At 40.2% G+C, this 20,225-nt stretch overlaps 1 protein-coding gene and 1 long non-coding RNA gene across 5 annotated transcripts in view; one reads left to right on the top strand and one right to left on the bottom strand.

The window, feature by feature from the left end:
- The window catches only part of Hers (Histone gene-specific Epigenetic Repressor in late S phase), a 110,048-nt gene that overhangs the window by 55,831 nt on the left and 33,992 nt on the right, over positions 1-20,225 (bottom strand). The window lies entirely within an intron of this gene.
- Positions 1-20,225, top strand: part of LOC105676365 (uncharacterized) — a 59,106-nt gene that overhangs the window by 15,089 nt on the left and 23,792 nt on the right. The window contains exon 2 of one of the 2 annotated variants that reach the window (XR_001101379.2): positions 6,783-6,862. The exons of the other annotated variant lie outside the window; for it this stretch is intronic. This is a non-coding gene — a long non-coding RNA (uncharacterized lncRNA). The remainder of the gene's footprint in view (positions 1-6,782; positions 6,863-20,225) is intronic. 2 annotated transcript variants of the gene reach the window in all.

Here is a 20,225-nt window from a genome sequence, read left to right as displayed (position 1 = left end):
TCGTAGCAGTTTAAGTATTCACTCAAACACGATTTTATTCGACCTGTAGACGTCCTATTACTTTGGTGGAGCACTATGCATTTCTGTTTATTTTACATATAAAAAATAAAAATGCAGATTACACGAAGACAATATATTATATTGTAGGGCGATTTGTTGTTATATTCATTTTCTCTGTAAAGTAGAAATGATGATCATTCTTCATTCTTTCGAGAAAAAGATGACCAATGGCAAAGAAATAAATTAGGACAAATCGCAGTTGGGGAGCTTCGATCGTATGGCGAAACAGCGACGCGACTTTTGTTCTTTATTCTACGCTCTTCTGAGGCAAAACATACACGAGAGAAGCAACCTTGGCCAAGTTTTGCAATGAAATATTGGAAATTTTGCTCTGCGAAGCTATACGATGCGATATATTTTGGTTTTAAATCACTTAACCCTATCTTATTATGATAGAACAGTATATTGGCAAATAAATCTCTAATTTATACTGTTATACTAAATTACAATTTAAGAAAATTTCAATCTACCGATAAATAAGTTCGTGATATATCTTAATTTTGCCGCTATGTCGAGATATTTAATAATTTATTGGAAAAAAAATAATCCGCTGTCATAAAACAAATTTATTCGAAAATAAATTTTTCCAGATGCACACCTCTATTTTTCGATAATTTATAATCAAAGTTTATTGCGTATACAGCCAGTTATAATTACTCGGAAACTCGTATGTGAAACATTCGCTTTCATCGATAAATAACTGAAATTGAACGGAACATATCGCGGTTAACGGACATGAAATCGTGGTCGAATGTATTTCCGTAGTTTGTCGATACGAATAACAAATCATATAAATCATTCCATACATGTCGAAATAATTATGATCGGTATCGCGCATCAAGCTTTAACGTTTTAAGCATTAATAATGACATTGCGTCTGATAAGTTAATCTTATAAGTTTAACGCGAATCTTCGATTGTAAATAATAAATTGCCAATAGCACAGTAACGCACTGTAATTAAATGCATACTTAACATAATTAAATTAATTAAAAGGCAAGTTAAGATCCTTATCACAATGCCAGATCACTGTGTCATGCGAAAAAACTAAATGTATACAAAGATTCCGCGAAAATCCCCATAATCGTGAAAACGTGAAGTAGTAATAATGCAAACATTGTCAGATTGCGGCAAGCGGGTGAAAAATGCGCACGGATGCACACCTAAACATTCCGGAAGTAATTTAGTAAATCAGTAACGCGCCAAGCCATTGTACGTCTCAATATATTATAGATATCGCGCTATAGTGAAAACAGATATGTGCTGAAGTCCCGCCTCAACAATGCATTTTTCTTGTACTTCCTCCTTCCGCGACTTCTGGATCTCGAGATGCAAATTTCGCAAAGTATCGTCGACCTCGATACTCGGAATCTTCTTGTATTCGTTAAAAGTTAAGCGTCTTTGCCGGACTCGTAGTTATGTATCTCGCCCGAACTGGTACCAAAGTTCATCGCGCCCACGGTATATTACGTCAGTCATTATTACAATTAAACTAAAAGCACTGATTTAAGGGTACAGTCGGAAATTCCGAAATGAGGACGTTTCAGCTATTTGAACGCAAGTTTTAATTGTACTTTTCGAGTAATTAAAGAAAGGACATAGCGCGTTCACATATTTTCTCGAAGTAAAAAGTCGCCAACAGTTTGACGAATAATACATGAGATCTAATTGTTAACACAGTTAAACAGCACATTTTTATCGAGAACAAAGTCTCGAAATTTTCAATTATTTTTGCATATTAAATTTTTGTATATTTTTTCACATTAATTACATATTTAAATATGCTAATATATTCCAGTGGGTCAAAAATAAAAGTAAATAACTTGTTTTTTATAGTAAGATAATTTATATATTGGTTGCGTAAGGGACTTATTTTTTATCTCAGCGTGGCGCTCATAACGCAACCATTCGCAGGTTAATAAAAATAGCGCAAAAAGCAGAGCAGTGCTAAGCTAAAGATAATCTCGCGCAATACGCTTCGCTTCGGACATATTTCAGCGCAGTAAACTGCAAATTCGACTGACACTCTTTATTGCGCGACTTTTTTGGTTCAATTTCGTACAAATAAGAGTAAAAAGAGAAAGTAACGCGAGAAGCGCATGAAACGGTTAGCTCAGCACGTGCGATAAAAGCACGACCTTTTATATTCCGCCTCCACCTTTCTGCGATATTGTCTATCTATTTTTCTCCAGAAAACCTCTTTCCTGCTCACTCCTACCTTCTTTGTTCCTTAGACGAAATTGAGGTAGGTTGACGATGTATAAAGGTAATAGTATTACTTTGCTTTCTGTTTCGATCACATTTGACGGATCAATCGATCTTACGTTCATACCACGTGGGACGTTTGAATATTGCTGCATCGGCACGCGATGCAAAGCCTGTGTAGTTATTTGTATATTAAATTAACAACGTGAAAATAAAAGCGGCTTAAAGAAAACCATGGCTTACGTCGTTCCATGGTAAAATTGTAGAAACGGAATTTTCGCTCGTAACTACATAAGTGTGTTTCGAGGCACTCAGCTCTTAAGTGCACCCTACCTCCTGCCTTACACACAATTTCGCCACGAAATATAACATGTATTTATTAATAGTATGATTTAAATAAACTGTGTGTTAATAAATATTATGTGTCTGAATATTAGAAATTTGATTATTCTTTCGCAGCTATCAAAGAATGCGCTTTATCCCTCATTTTTTTTACTCAAATAATAAACACGCGCGAATGAATCGATGCTCAAAAATAACACACGTTCAAAATTGAATGGATGCTAATATAAATCTATAAAATTTTCCATAATTAAAGTTTTACTGCAAAATTATAATCGATAAAACCATTATCTCTCATTTTGCAATGGACGAAAACAGCATCCGTTACAACTCTAAAGATGTTAAACGAGTGAAGTTAAGTAAACTGAAGTAGAAAGTATAGCGAGGTGCAGCAAAGTGTATTATATTACACCATTATGAGATTACTTCGGAAAATCTCTTTTCTTAAGAGACTTTCGTCGACGGTTAATTGCCGCCGACGCGAAACGGTTTTCCGTGTATGAAGCCGCGATGTTTTTTCAACCTCCCAAGACATAGCTTAATCGCTTAACAGAAAAACATCCCGCTTCTCTTTGATTACGTTAGCATTGCTAATCCGCAAAACTGCGTTCAACGCCGTCGCTTTCTTTGCCCCCTATTTTCCCGTTTGTGCGCGAACCTCCCCCTCCTTCTCCTCCTACCTCCCTTGACACGGTAAAAGATCGCTCGCTCTCAATAGCCCGTGCTTTATTTATGCAATAAAGTATAAGGAAGGCAAGACACCGTAACGAGAGAGAGAGATTTTCTCTTTTGGCGCGCCAGCGCGGAGTGACGGAGAGCAATGGTCTCGCGAGAAATCCGTTTGAATGCATCGCCACGTGAATCTAATCCCAAATAAAGTACATTGGAACGCGTCGGCCGACCAAATAAAATCAAATGAATTATTAACGACGATAAGGACAATGGTCCTTGCGTGCTGCAAAGGCTCTCTTGCAAAAGGCAAACCGTCGTGTGCAAATATTCATACGCGTATGCATTAATCCCACCGTCCGGAATCGCGAACACACTCTTTTTTTTCATGTGTAATATGCAAATGGTTTTAACGTCAGCTAATATCATTATTAAATTATATTCTACACTTGATAAATCATACCATTCATAATTTTTAAAAAACATTAAAAATTAGCTGGTAGAAATAATCGTTTAATTTATTACCTATTTTCGACTTTTTTCTTATTAAATATTCTAGATTAAAAGTTCATTGTATTGTAATCAATAAACATTGCAAATAGGAAAAATAGTTATATAATCATTATAAGATTTAATCTAAATATAATATAATAAGTTTAGAATCAAGAACGCATTGATAATATTTTATAAAATAATTATGATAATTTCGCAATTAATATTATAAGCAAATAATACTTCGAAGCGTTAAATTCACTCGCATTTGAAATTTCGCTGATATTTCTGTACGCGTTTGAGCAACGCGTCGCAAATCAACTTCAACGCCTTGAATAATAAATCATGTCTTCTCGAACAGTCACAAATGAAATGTCAACTTGATACTTGGACCTACTCGCTCGGGGTTTTACTTTCCGACATTAATACATTAGGCACTGTGGCATGCCTTTACGAAGGACGAGAGATAAAAATACGCTTGCGTCGCCGCGGAAGCACTTCCTCTTTATGCCGTGGCACTTTGCCACCCTGTGTTACCCCACGGTTTATACAAACACGGCAGCAGCGCCAGGGACTTTTTATCGTGCCGAGGAGCCGATAAGCGCGAGTCACTCATGAGTCACGCTTCCGTTCCGCGCATGAGGTGAACCCTTCGGACAAAGTGTTTCATTCACATTCGTCATAAAACGATTATCGGGCCTGATGCGCGCGACACAATGTGATTACGCAGCCAGCGCGTGATACGCCTCCCCTCGATAAATACATTTTCTCTTTAGCGAAAAAACAATTTCCAGTGGAAGGACAAGAGAAGAGACTTGCCGAGTCAAGTCGTCTTGTTCTTCGGTAAATTGCAAAAATCTTTGGCCATTGGTCGTGATTGCACTTGAGCTATTGGACGTTCAGCTTTTTCGATAAGCAGGCGTCGTAATCAGACTCTATCGATAGAACGGGATACTTGATAAAATCGTATATATATTTAAGATAAAACATATAATTGGATGTTGCACACTGAATAAATTATCTAAGATAAAAAAATGCAATTTCATTGAAAATAAAGATAATTAGGACATTCCGCGCGTGATAATTGAATATGTAATAATATTTTATAATGTACTCTAAATTTTCACGGCAAAATGAAGTCAATAAAACACGATAGATATAACGCGGCATAATAAGTACATAAATTTATGTTTAAAGCGCTAACCCGCGAGTAATAATGTTACAAAAAATAATGCCGTCGGCTGCGTGTGAGCATTGCGCTCCGGAGATGCCACGCTGGTAAATTACGCTTCCCTCGTGCGCATTTTCCCCCCTTATTGAGGAAACAACACCTAATGGTTGCCGCGACGTGTCCTTGGGGGACGACGGCCGCCGCTCGCGAAATGGTCCGCGCAAAAGAAGGCAATAAGAATCGCGGCGTGATCTCATCCGGGTCGGTAAGGCGCGGATCCTTCGTGATTCAGACGAAGAAACCTTAAACAGTCTTTCCGAGGAGCGGTTCTCGCATAAAATGCCAAGATAAAAACGTCAGCTTCGCGGGAAAAGCGTCGTCTGTATTTTTTTAGCTATTCTACCATATCAATGAAAATAACAGAGAACTTTTCTGAAAATAGAAAAATGCGAATCCGTGTCGTAATACACATTTAGCCATATGTGTGATTCTGTATTTTGTTTGTTTCGCACAACGACATTTCTAAATAAAAAGCAGAAAAACATTCCAAATATAGAATGTGAATAATATAGATCTTAAAATCTTACAATCTTTTGTTACGTTGCGAAGTTATTCAAGAGCCGGTACAGCTCGATTTTTCCTGACCATATTTGTACGAAAGTACAGACATAGCTCGCATTTGAAGCAAAAGATTAAATACGCCATCACACGGGACTTATATAAAGACAGGCCGGCGTCAACAAGTTGCATCATTTTCCGACACGAAGAACTCGCCGATCATCGTGCGCACACAACACGTCCAACAACGCCTGTTGAAGTGACGCGTTTACAGAATTGAAGAGCACTATAAAAGTGCTCATGAAACATGCGATCGAATTTCCACAATGTATCAAAAGAAACTAACTGATATGAAAAGATCTTACACGAATATAAAATATTTTTTCTCTATAAGAAAAACACAAATCTGCTATTAAATACTATACTTTAATTAATAGTCCATATTAGTAGTTTAAATCATTCGAATGTCCCATTTGCATCTCTCTGATGAATTAATTCAAGAATTAAATAGTCATAATTACTCACTAAATTATTCTCGACGCAATATAAAATGTATGCCACCACTGTTTTAATTTTCTATTGTTCACCTCATTTCTTCAATTTTAAAATAATTTTTTAAATACCGCTATATTAATTCGCATTTGTCTATAAATCTCCATCTTCGATATGTCGTATCATCATTATTTCTATCAGAGAACTATATATTCGATTGAGTGATACATATTTTGACGAGAGTAAATTAATGAGAAAACGATTCACAATCAGTTAAACGGTTAAGCCTAGTTCAGACAGAATAATGTGCCTTCTAACGAGTTAACTAGCAATCGTGTTCGTAATTGGTGGCCTTCTAACGTAACACCCTACAGGCATCCTAACGTACTATCCAACCCTACGCTAATTGTTCCGATGCGAAATTCTCCGCGTGTTTCGTAACACCTTCCCTCGCACGATCAATGAGATTCCGGTCAACCTATTATGTTACACAACATGTTACGATAACGGTAAATTTAATTAGACGGATTAGCGACAAATGATATAGTAAAAAGATGATAATAATTATACAATTTGCAATTTTTCGATTTGTTCATCGAACGTTGAGAACAATAAATTGGATGGATCAATGCTAAAATTGATGCGCAATGCATCTAAGTATTAAATTAATCACGCTCGATCACAGCTCGTCTAATAAAGATCAATCGATTTCGGAAATACGCGATCGTCTTCGGCTTACTTTTGTAAAAGATGCGAGAGATTTGTCGACTGATTCAATTCTTTTGTTATTTCAGAGATGACCGTTGTCCGACGAAGGCACGGCGTGGCGCGCGAAATCCACGCGAACGAACAATGTGCGCGGCGCGTGAAGCAGGTAAGAGATGAGAGAGGATTACACGTTGAAATTATCTATCGGGCAATCGACGCGCGCCTATAATTCAGCCACCAGCGTAAGCGGCGGAGGTATCAAATGGTAGGCGCTATTATTACCTCCTTCTTGCCGAGCAATTCGAGACCATTTGCACCTTCCGCCGTGCCCAGGTGCGCCTAAGTACGGCTGCCGGCAAGAACGGTAATTTACAATGTATACCCCCGCGCGATATAGCGTGCGAGCGCGGTTTATCCACTTCAAGGAATGATCCGAGGACGCCCGACAACTAATCGAGCCTTACGGATGCCGTGAGCTGATTAACTCGTTAAAACCTTGATTATTAGTTTTCTAACAAGGAAATCTTGATTAACGTCGGATGTATTGTAAAAAAGCCGCGCAAAATGAGGCACATTTATCTTCTTTTTTTTTTTTCTTCAAAGCTTAAATGCTATATGTAGAGATATATAAAAAATTTATTCTGTCACTCATTTATAATAAGAATAATTTTTTGTTATACGATTTACTGCGATTAATCGTTAACGTAAGAAACGAGCTAATATAAAATAAAGTAAATAACCTTTATATCTGTTCTTTAATATTTCGAAAAAAAAACTGGTTATTACTCACGTTTTCATGTAAATCAGAAATTTGCATATAAAATAAGCAATTCCTCGAGGCCGCACGTGATCAAATTTGATACATAACAAACTTTGTTAATTATTCGAATGACATACATTACAAAATGAGCATTATTTATCCATGTCGTGAAAGAAAAAAACTTGCACTCAATATGTCAAAGCGAATATTAATGATGATTAATGATTAATTGAAAAAAAATTAGCGTAAAAGGTTCGCGATGTAAACACACCTTGCTTCAGCATGACGCGCGAAAGAGTATTACGGTGCACAGCCGAGCTCCGCCAGCCATACGCAATAAAGATCGATCGTGAGCTTCCTGGAAGTCGTTCGCTCAAAGAGAAAAGCGGATCCTGCTCGGAGCGGTATAGATCATCGACAGAAAGTCGCAATTTCCCATCGGCGTGTAAAGAACGCACCCGAAGGGGGAAAACGCGAGGTCCAGAATCTCCCCCTGGTTAATCTCCGGACTCGATAACGATATCGAGGCTGCGTTATCGCTGCGTAGGGTGGCACGTCACCGTGGCGATAGCTCTCACGCTGACGATCGACGGTTTAGTGTTGCGTCCGGCAGGTGATATTATTCGCGGATCCTGTGCGCGCGAGTGCCGCGAGTGTCCCGACCGGACTCGGACGCGCTCGGTGCTCCTCGGCGTCGCGGGCGCGAGCGAGAAGACGCGCATGAAGTCGCCGGTGTACGTGACCGAGACGGAGATAACGGCAGGTGAGACGCAGTAGGGATACACACACCGAACGTTCGTGGATAGAACGGAGACGTGCGGACTCCACAGCTGGCGGACAAACGAGGAGCGAGTGAAGAGGCGGGAATCACGGGGTGGACCGCGAGGTAGACAGGAGCGACGAGGAGAGGAACAAGTGACGGCGTAGAAAGCCGCGAGAGGGAGGACGGAGGAAGCGAGACGGAGATGACACTCGGAGGAGAAACGGAAAGAGGGGGAAAAAACGCAATACAGAGAAAGAGAAAGAGAGAAAGAGAGAGAGAGGCACGCGCGCGCGACAGCTCGTTCCGAGGCTCGCGACTCAACTGATCTGTACGTTCGCGAAGTCGAGTAGCGCCGGCTGAGAGAGTCCTGCCTGCCGCACCGGGTCACGTACGAATCTGCTGCCGCATCCCACCACGTCGTGCCACCACTACGACGACGACGACGACGGCGACGACGACGACGACGATGACGACGATGACGACGATCCCACCGTGTCGACGCGCCACGCCGGCACACTACGCGCCACTACTACTGTCTCGCGCGCGCGATGCCAACGGCGAACACCGTCCGTTCATACACGGCCGGCGGCTGTAATAACGATCGTGTGTATGCACAAGCGGCTCCGTGTGCGTGCGTTTTACGTGCGCGCGCGCGTTCAGTTGAGGCCAACAACGCAACGTGCTAAGGAGAACGGCGATAGGGACGGGGTGACCGCTACGCGCGCGTAGGGAGCAGATTACGATGTCTGCACGCTGGCGTCGTTGCGTCGGACACGTAACGTCGTCGCCGAACGAAACAAGGATTTCGATTTTAGAGACTTAGGCCTTTGTATTTTTACAAACTCGCCATGTAATAATTCTTTCGATTTCTCGCTACACAAAATTCCGTATATATATATATATATATATATATATATAACAGCTCTAAATTCCAACATAAATAGCCTCCGCTCTTTTTTCTCCCGTAATTTCCGATATTTCTTACACTCGATTTCCCGTTTCGCTTTTCCTGTTGTATTTATATATAAGGTCTCCTAAAACTGTCGCGCCTTCCTGCAGCTGAAGATTTCTTAGCAAAGTTAATATTTCGCTTAATGAAAATGAATTCCAAACTAACTGTAATACTTAGCGTGATGCTAAGGAACACGCGCGAAATGTAGGCGAGAATAAAATACTGCGAGCGGCTTAATTCGCGCGCGCGGCGCGCGCGCGCGTGACGCTACAAAACTACAAGAGCGTCCGATTTTACAGTCGGAATGTGGAACGGGAAAAAGAGTCGTATGCAGAAGCGTTAAAACCATTCTACCAAATAAAAGACCGAATTTTATCGACATGACAGCTTATGCCGTACAGGCAGCGATTTATTGAGGCCGCGAATGCGTGTGTTTGATATTGATATCGCGCTTTCCAGCACGCTGCTTTTGATTCCGAACTTTTTGAAGACAGCCATGCGTGCAATCCGCACGTGTGTTTGCCGCTAGGGCTATCGAAAGGTTAATGAATTATTTAGTGTTTGCCTTAGCTTCATGCCAACCCTTGTAGGCACTCTATATAGCGACAGCAACGCATCAACTTCAAGTGCATTCACCGTATATAACGATATTTTCTAATAAAAAGTGTTTTCGAGTTTTGACTTCAATTTTCACTTAGCGGAAATTTGATAAAATCACTTTTACCGCAGCTTTTCAATTTTTTTAACTTTAAATGTCTAAAAAATCAAATCGTAAAACTATCTATCGCAAAATATCTACTGTGTAACTACAGTTTGATTAGAATCTATTGGAAATTAAGTTTTTGTTATTTTCTCATAGAGCAATCAATAAATTTCTTCTAATTGTTAATATATAAAATTGCCCCTTAACTCATAATAGAAACATCACAAAATAGCATAAATAAAATCAATTTACCTTCGTAAAGAAATACAATAATTTTCCGAGATCTTGCCGAAATGTTGTTTGTATACTTTGTAATGTTCAATCTGTCACATTTATTCAAAACATCCTCTTACATCACGATTCAACATTTATGTATACAGAATTGGAGCGGTCTTACAGCTTTGAGACATTAAATGTCGTACCTTTAAAGGGCAATTGGGCGCGAACGGAGCATTACCGTTACTCCTTGAGTCACCCTATACACCGGCAAAGTTTCACCCAAATTGATGAGTTCGGGGCACGGTCGTGTTCCCTCGTCGGTAACTTCCATACAAACTAGCACGCGCTTTGCCTCCGTACGCTACTTAATAACGAGCGTGCAGTAACCGAGACGCCGCGGCGTTCCACGTCGGGAGATTCACAAAGGTATGCATATACGGGAGAGAGAGAGAGAGAGAGAGAGAGGAATGCGTAGTCCTTCGCACGACGGCGATCGGACAGCCGCGGTGTATCGGTGGCAGCCCCCATAATCGATAATTAAAGCGTTTCACCGGACGGCGTCGAAAAGGCTTCTAATCGACGCTAATTATCGTGCCTCCTCCGTAACTGGCTTCGCTCGTAAATAGTATATCCGCGCGCGTCCTTAATTTAATATGATTCCCGTAGGTGCAATTTATGCTTGCGCGAGTACACCTATCTGCCTACCCTACGGGGTCCCACCCTCTCCGTTCTTTTCGCTCAGCTTCACCGCGATTTAACGTCTCACGGAGTCGGCCGAGGCTGGGGACCGAGAGCGAGAAGGAGCGAGACAGCCGGTGGCGGACTTGACGGTGCGGCATGACGTCTAACGATACTATGAATAATTCATTATAATTAACCGGCTACGAGGAGCCGGGACGAATCTCCACCTTCGATCTCGCTCGATGACGAGGGCCGACGCGATCACGATCTATTTAAATCGGCGTAACTAGCCTTAACGCCGGCTGCTGCGTAGCCGTACAACTGCGGGACGTGATCCCGGGGTGGCAATTAAAACTCGGCAAAACCAGTTATTATCTGGCAAAAGCGACCACAGTTTTACTATCGTTTTTTCACTTCGATAAAATTCTTTGTGTATCGCTGCTGCATATAATATCGGAGAAACTTTATGGCAACGATTACGGCCGCGGGACGATATATTGCGCGTGCAAAGATATCACGCTTGTGGTATTAAGTGACGCTTCCTGAGAAATAATGTCGGACGTATATCGATATAAAAGATTGAAGCAAAAGTGCAATTTATTATATCAATTTGCAAACGGACAGACGTACGGCGACACGTTCCCCCGAAATTTGCTTGAGTCGCTAAAAGAGAGTTAATATACTGTTGAGTGGTAGAACGGTGATTCTGTTATCAGAAGTCCAGCTCCGAAAACAGGATATATCGTGGCCATAACCGTCGCTATAAAGTAGCTCCCTGGATCTTATATGCCTCGCAACGATCGCCGTATACGATGTGTATACGTGGCGGAGAATTCCTTCCCGCGCGACGGGAAGACCGTTCCTCGCGTGCGACAGTCAATCGGACGATTTAACACGCTTTCGCGTGTTGTACCCGCCGTCTCCTTTTCAAACACCCGCAATCTTCCAACTCGATAATAAACATTCGGTTATGGCTACGCTACAACCTCGCGTCGGTCCGATCATTTTTAACCCTTGACTGTTAAGGTCGTCCCGTTGCAAAACACCAATGCGTGATAGCATATTGCGTAAAGCTTTATTAGCAAAACAACTCGAATGGATGTTCGATCTTTCCGTCTCACGTATAAGAGTGCTGATAAACTCACAAATTGATATCGATCTTTTTTAAAATTAAATAATAAAATATAAATATTAAAAATAATCAATAAATATTCTTTGAATTAATATCCTTATAAATATGATATTTCTAACAGTATGTATTGATAATCGGGTATTAACAATGAATATTTACTCGTATGGTTAACGGCGGAAAAAACATCGGACTAAAGCAAAGAAGCTTTTCAGAAAAAACATCAAATTGCAAATTGAACGGACTCTTTTAGTCGAAAAAATAGTGAGCAATTTTGCGCACGAAGTGCCAATGCAATTAAAAGGATTAAGGGTGGCTATCAACTCGAAAACGCAGTTGCGCGATAACGGGACTATGCTCGTCTGTCCGCGCGAAACTTGTTAATAGAAATGCGAGACAGTTTTCGCAAATAGGTCGAACCAGCTCGGCGCGTGACGATGGATTGTGGGGCGGAGATATTGCGATTTGTAAACCGGAGCAGTAGTTTCGGCGCGTGAACTTTCAGCAAGGTCGGTGGACTCTTCAAATAGCGAACTCAAATAATGTTCCATTATACATTACTATGTTACGAATACGAAAGTGACAAGTTATACCAATTGGAAAACTAAATTTCGTGGAAAAATATATGAAATAATAGCGCACAAAGAGAAAATTTTGATAAATATTTTACTTTCTATTTTTGAATCTCGATTTTCAAACTGAAAATTTAATGCTTCATCTAATTTCGAAATTATTTTTGCAAAATTTGTTTCAGATAATATACCGAAATAAAAGAAAAAAATAATAAAATAAGTGTTCCAGAAAATACAATATTATAAATATGTTCAAAATACCAAATGTAGTTTTCACATATCGATTAATACAACACCGTTTACGTGTTATAAAATTTGAACAAAAATAATTCAAAAACTTGTTCAATATTTCAGAAGATATATAACGGATATAAGCGAGACAATACTTTTTTAAACAGAACAAAATAAGTTTCAATGAAATAATCAATAGCTTATAATTAACCATAATTTCTTAATAATTTGTTAATAATTACAAAGTAAATACTCTTATCAATTCCCAATAATTTCATAATGTATCAGTTTTATGACGGAAAATCACTGCATTGTTCCATTTACCCAACGGCCTCAATTACTCCACTTGACTCTACAGGGATTGTCATCAAACCAACGTAACGTCCACGTGTAATGTCGAAGCGCACAAGGGGTTTAATCAACTTCATTAGAGCGTACGCGTGCCATTACGGCGCGACTTCATCCCTGAAGCGAACAATCGTGGACTTTACCTACGTCGTATCTAGGCTCATTCCCACAGCGCGTCCTTGTGCGATCGCCTGTGCGCAAACAAGGTCGAATCGAACGTCGAATGTGACGCGTCGCGCTGTGATATACTACGTAGTAGAATCCAGCGTGGCTAACGGCGAACGGCGCGTGGATCTCGGCCGATTAGGCTCGTCTTCGGACACGCACGGGCGGATCGATCGGACTCCTCGGAGCCGCAAGAGCGAAGGCCAGCGGTTGCTAACAATGTGAGGTATCGCTTCGCGGCGCGCACGCTATTACGCAAGCCTTACGAAATGAACATCGGCCACTTTTAATACTCACGATGGAGAGCGGCGGACAAGGAGAGGGAGAGAAAGAGAAAGAGAGAAAACGCTATCGTGAAAGGGTGCATTCCGGTCAGTCGGGGTACCTCTCTGTGCGTGACGCAATGGAGGATAATGACTGGGTAATGGACATTCGTACTGCCCGGCCGACCCTCGATTACGCCGATAGTCGAGAAATTTCCGCTCGTGAAAATCGGAAGTATCAGAGAGAAATCTGGTCCGTAACAAAGCTCGAAATTGGCGTGTTTTCGGCCAGTTAAGATATTGATATTGTAAACATGGAAAAATGATATCTGTATTTATTTGTTTAATTACGAAAACATGAAAATTGACGCGCGTTTGTAACAATTTTTTATTATTTTGATGTGACATATTTGATATTTTATATATATTGCTGCAATCTCTAAAATTGATTTTATTTTTTACTCGACGTTATCAGCGTCAATTAACGCAATAAATATTATTCATATTATTTCGTAAACATAAAAAAATATAATTTAATATCCATCATTCGAATGCTTGAAAAATTGAAAAATAAAAGAAAATAAATCGTCACATAAAATCGCTCATTTTAATACGAAATTTTAAATAATTAATATATTATACGGTTATCGAATACGATAAATTAAATACGATTAAATGCGAACAATACAAATTATTGCTATTTTATTATCATGAAAAAATATATATATTATTTTCGCAAACCTGTAGCAAAGATAGCTTATCGCAGTTATATCGGTAATTCCCGCTTGTAAATATTTCAGAAAAAATAATCAACAACGGAACAATTTAATAATCTGACTTATTCTCAAGATAAAAACCCTATTGTGCAATTCTGTTGACAGAGCCACGGTGTTTAATATCATAGTCTATTACAGGTATCTTCTATATTAAGATCGCTGCGATAATAGTTGAATTTTTATGACGAAAGCGATCTTACGTGTTAAAATGTTCGAAACCAGTTTGTCTTTCTACCGGAAGAAAGGAAAAAAAAAGTTACAGCCGCTAAAATTCACTTAGTTATTCGTAACCTTGATTTTAGACCAAAACAACTGAGTCATAATGTCATTCAACTGAAGAAGAATTTCGAAAAATAGAATTGTAACTTGTACAATTTTGTTAGGCAATCCCAAACAGTTACATGATATTGCAATTATGTACGTTGTGTATTTGTTTATAAAAATGCAAATTGCAGCTGAGAATACAACTGTTAAAATACGATCCCCGGTAGTTAAATAACAAATATTGACGAATAAAAAGACAACGGATGATATCACAGTATTTCGTGTAATTATGGACGAATGAATTGCGAGGGTTGACTGTTGCTCGGTGATGCGTAACTATTAGCGCGTGTTTTCGATTCTTCGATGGGACCGATGCGGAGCAATGTAAAGCGGAATTTGCTGTGGGCGGAGCGAACCGCAATATCCTAACTGATGAGCTACAATTGTCTGTTCATTATTTAAATATATAGAATATTTTGTGCAACAATGCACACGTACACAATTTATAATTAATTTATGTCGTAACACCCAAATTAGATACCAAACAAGCCTGCGCTAATTAAATCTGTCGCGTTAAAAAAATTGTACGTCGCGTGCCTCGTAATTATAAAAAAATATCGAAACACGCGAGGAACGACATTCTGCACGGTGATTCTGCATCCGGTGCTGCACTTTGCGCTCTTTGTGCCCGGATGCATAAAGAGTGGGCGAACGAGAGCGACGTCAGAAGCGACAAAATGTTGATTTTCGGTTTACGGCGTTGTTTTATAGCGCTTTGTGTCGGGGGCTCGGCGCGACTTCACAGAGGGAGAAAAAGAACGCGCAACAAGGATTCCAGACGGCCGATTTTGAATTTCAAACGTGTTATCGAGTCCAACGGAGCTTTCCGACACGTCGGCGATACCTCGAGCAGGATTTCGACGACACCCGGCAGCTGCCTCGAGCCTGCTTTATTGAACGCTCTATAATTCGCGCGATAGAACTTTATACGTAATTGCACACATCATAAAATAAAGGAGTTATTTTCAAGACTAGGTTCGTATACGTTAAAATGAGATCTCGTGTTTTGGTTTTTAAATCGATGCAGAACAATGAACCGACATAGATAAGTTCAAAGAGATAAATATATATTTTTAATCGATAGAAAACGCAATTCTTCCTCGCGATATTTCTAAAATTAGCGATGGCATCAGAAGAGAATATTGTGTACGGAGTTTTATATGTTCCATTATTTATCGGCCGGGTTATTAATAATGATATATCGAACCAATAGCCGTATTGGGGATTTGCTTTCGGAAATTAACGCAATTTCGAAACGGAAACGTAGCACAGCTGCACACGACGTCCTTACGTGCAACAATACATTTCGTTCCCGTTTAACAATTTTATTTGCATCCGCAACCGGTTTCGCAGAATGCAAATTGCCGCCGAGTGCCGAGGAGTTGCAGCAAAATGCGTAACACATCGCGCACACCTCTCTTTGTAACGCAAACTGTAACTATGACTTCGCAAACACCCCGTCGTCATCTCTGCAAACGCCAGCGGTACCCGACTTCCAACGAATGATGAGAGTTTGCGAAACGTATATTTTGGCATAAGTAGTCGGCAGGCATCCATTGAGAAATAAGATTCATAAGACGGATATTACGTCACGCGAGACATCGTACTTCAATCGACATCGTTAAAACTTCATTTCTCAGCAAAAATTAACATTTAACGCTAAAAACGAGAAGATTACACATGAAGATTTCCCACTAAATTATTCCTAAAGAAGGATTAACTCTAAATCCATCAAAAAGTTATTAACCGCAATAATCGTGAAATGTCGACGGTTAGATTTGCCTTTTGTGATCAAATCTATTCATTGTGTGCAAAATATAAAAGAAATAGAAATATAAAAATTGACGATAGTTCTCGTAAATTGTTTGTAAAAAATAGACAGCGGCGATTCGCTTTTTTTTTTTTTTTTTTTTCACGTGAATGACGCACGCGAGAAACAATCGGTTGCAAATTTCATTTATCATCGGACGGACGATTTCACTTACGAACATATCGCCCAGGCGTAATAATAAAGTAATAAGAGCGACAGCCGCCGCGGGAAACATCGGTTCGCTTGTTCCCTCGACAACGTGGCGCCCATCGCTGTCAACGATGAACCATTCGAAACTATTACAGATCATTGAATTGCAAATGCCCGGCCTGTGCGTTACGAATCGCGTTGGATTCGCATTTAATGCGAGAAATTCCTCGATATGAATGACATGCGAATTATAAGATTTCGCTCTGAAATGCTTGTAACGAGGATCGTGTTAAAGTCGCAGAACAATTCTCTTCTATTTCCGCGTTGGATCACGCGGACAAGAACTGAAAACGGGAAACATTTCGCTTGTGTTGCTTTTCGCGTGTAAAAACGAAACATCTCACTTTTTATTTTTTTATTACACGAGTCATTTCAACTTTAATAAATTGACTAATGAAGCATTCTTCCGATAAAATTGTATCCACTTTGTTTCTTTAAATATCGCTTTCCATAAACTTGATTGTGAAATATATTACGTAAATGAATAGAGATCTGGTTAGATGGAAAGAATATAAAAATAATAGAAAGAAATTTTATTACGAGATGCAGATTATAAGATTTCATAAAAATGTAAAGACGAATGTAAAGAAGTCTGACATGAGATATCTGACGCGAGCTTTTCTATTTCTGTCTCGAGACTGACGACAATATTTGATTTATTTATTTTTGCGACCGCCCGATAAGTGATACGGTTGACTAGTATTCATCGGTATTAGTTTTATCTAGTCGAATAATTATCTCGGTTATTTAAATAGCTTTTTACGCTCATTAGCATGCTCCCTGTTCACACGATTTGATTTCTACTGTAACTGTTATCGAATTTCGTAGGAACCGATATTGGGTAATTATAACGATCATACAATTGCAGAATATTCATTCATATAGCGATGCTCGTATTTACCGAGTAAATATTTTTGTACGAAAATATTTGCCGTGATAGTTTTCGACATTCAGTATTTCGACACTAATTAAGCCTCAAATAAACTTTTTTATCCCGAACGCTCTCTCGAGGAAGAGTCAATTCGAAATTAACCGAAGAATTCGCAATGAAGTCTCGATGTGATGCTGACGAGACACCTCGTGTGCATATAACTAGCTGATCTGTGGAATCGATGTTGTTCGCGACGCGCCAGGAATTAGGATCACAGGATACGCGAGGAGAGCTAGTCTGTAACTAATCGGGGCAGCAACCGTCCCATTTCCACGTAGGCAGCTTATGTATCTACCGCCAGTCGATTCCGGCGTTTACATAAGCGCCGTTTACATGCACTCGATGCCGAAGCAACCGACGATGCGGTTCCACGCGACGAACGGGCGCATGCTCGTCGTCGCTCGCGATGCATGGAGCGCACAAATTGCGAGATGTCAGCGGAGCCTGCGCTAGCCGCGATCGCACGCTCGCTCGCTCGTCCCCCGTTTACAGTTAGTAATCGAAATCCACTTAAAGATATATCGCGCGCGGTAAGACAGCTGGAACGCGCGGTATGGCTGTTTCCTCCTTCGGGACTTCTTGGTGTCTTTAAGAGGAATATTCGCGAGTAAGAGAGGACGATATATACATCTCGTATCTCGTAACGTAAACTTCCGTGAAGTTACAGCTAAAGATACATATGATACGTTTGGTAAAACATTTGCTGAACGTCGGGATTGTACATTTTTTATGTAACAGCCCGTAAATATAATTATGGAGAAGTTTAATTCCTAATTTTTTTTTTCTTTCATTGAAAATATACTTTAATATATTCCTATAATAATTTCTAGAGCAGTCGAAACTGAATCGTCAATACTTCGAATTGTTTTGCAGAGAATATTTGTACATTATGACATTTGCTTGAGAAAAGTCTACTTCAAATCGATAAAAGAATCCTTAAAGAAAAGAAAGTACGGGAAATACCGGCTTCGGTATACGGTGCTAGAAAATAATGTTTTATCCCATATAGCTATGTGTATCTTTTGACTCCACTCAACGCGGAGGGAGAAAGCGCGCGCGCATCGCCCGCAGCGAAGCTATCCTTATCTGTTCTCGTTATACTCGACACCGAAAAGCGTTCTATCAACGTGACGGTGCGCGTTTTTATAGCGGCGTCCTTATCGACGACAGTCTTCCATCTCGGAGTGCATCCGGTTTTCCAGGTCGCTCACAACGAGAGCCGATTTATCACATAGTTTTGATAATCGAGCCGAAACCGAAGGCGAACGTGTTAGCCTCGGAAGATCATGCGGCAGGATAATCTCGCGATAACCAGAAGCGTGGTAGAAGCGTGAAGCAGACTCGGAAAAAAGCTGAAGCGCGTTGAGAACCGAATTCTTGCTCGCTGATACAGCCGAGCATTTTTTTCAGATTTACATGTTCACGAGGACAAAATTAAGCGAATTTACAGATTTAGAAAAGATAATGTGTTAAAAATTTAAACCTTATCTACCGAATTTATTCATAAAAATATTCTTTTCAGCTGTACCCTAAATATTTTTTTCCCTGCTACGAATAAGTGAAATATAAGATTAAAATACAATTTTCTTCGAACTTCCACAGCAGGAAACGTATCTTTCGAACAAATAAAAATTCTCACAACTACAATAGCTGTCCTGATAATGGAGTTTTCGATAACAATATAACTTCCTGTAACAACGTACACTCGGAGTTTGATAGCTGTTGCGATATGGGTACTACTGAAAATAGTTTCGCGCTATTTCTCCATCAATTCCCAAAACTTCCAGATGGACAAATACACGCGTTTTGACAAAAGAACCCTGCTTTTATCTATGGGCGGCTTTCATCGTCCATTATCAGACCCGCTCTCTCTCTCTCTCTCTCTCCGACGCAACTTCGACTTCTGCCTGTACAATGTCATGCACCATCAAAAATTCCGTCTCATTACGAATTCAGCAGGTCGAGTACAATAAGGCTTCCGACAATTAGTTCTTCCTTCCGTTCTCGGAATCGCGAGCGTTCTAATTTCATGAGAATTTAAACAGGTGCTTCGGTCGGAGGACCTGCCGGCAGACCAGTCGACGCGAAATGCAGCCGTGTACATGGATGCACAGCACGCATACACGCAGACATCCGGCGCCATCAGGGCCATGACGTCACCCGCAGGGGTAGACCGTTTCACCCTTCTATCCCCAGCCCCATGAAAGGAGAAACCGGATGATTCTGCCCGGCCGGCTCTCAGGACTTCCCATACTTTCAATACCGCGCGTATTATTGACTCACGCGTGAGAGCATGGTGTCACGCACGACTACGCAGCTAACTGCGCCGCTGATTCACGGCCGAACGAATTAACATCGATATTCTCTATGCGCCTCGCGTGTGCCCGTAGCTAGGAAATAGTTCACTTACTAAACATTAGCGGCAAAACCGCACAATGGTTACATTCTGCGGTGAGGCTCGGTTAAACAACTTCATGCGCACATTGTACGTTGTGACGTCATGTTTTCGAAATTTTCTTCCAGATAATTACAGCAGATAGCAATGGAAATTAATTCATTATTCACGTATCCTGAAATTTTATCATTTGCTTTCGACAAACTTGCTTTTAAAATTTATATGTTGTCATGAGAAATTTGATTTATTATCTTTAAATTTATCTGTCTCTAATATTGGAATGTGTTTGGAATCAAC

Source organism: Linepithema humile, chromosome 3 (genome assembly GCF_040581485.1).
Source record: "Linepithema humile isolate Giens D197 chromosome 3, Lhum_UNIL_v1.0, whole genome shotgun sequence".
NCBI lineage: Eukaryota > Metazoa > Arthropoda > Insecta > Hymenoptera > Formicidae > Linepithema > Linepithema humile.
Note: the sequence above shows the minus strand (reverse complement) of the source record. Positions and strands in the feature narration are given on the sequence as shown.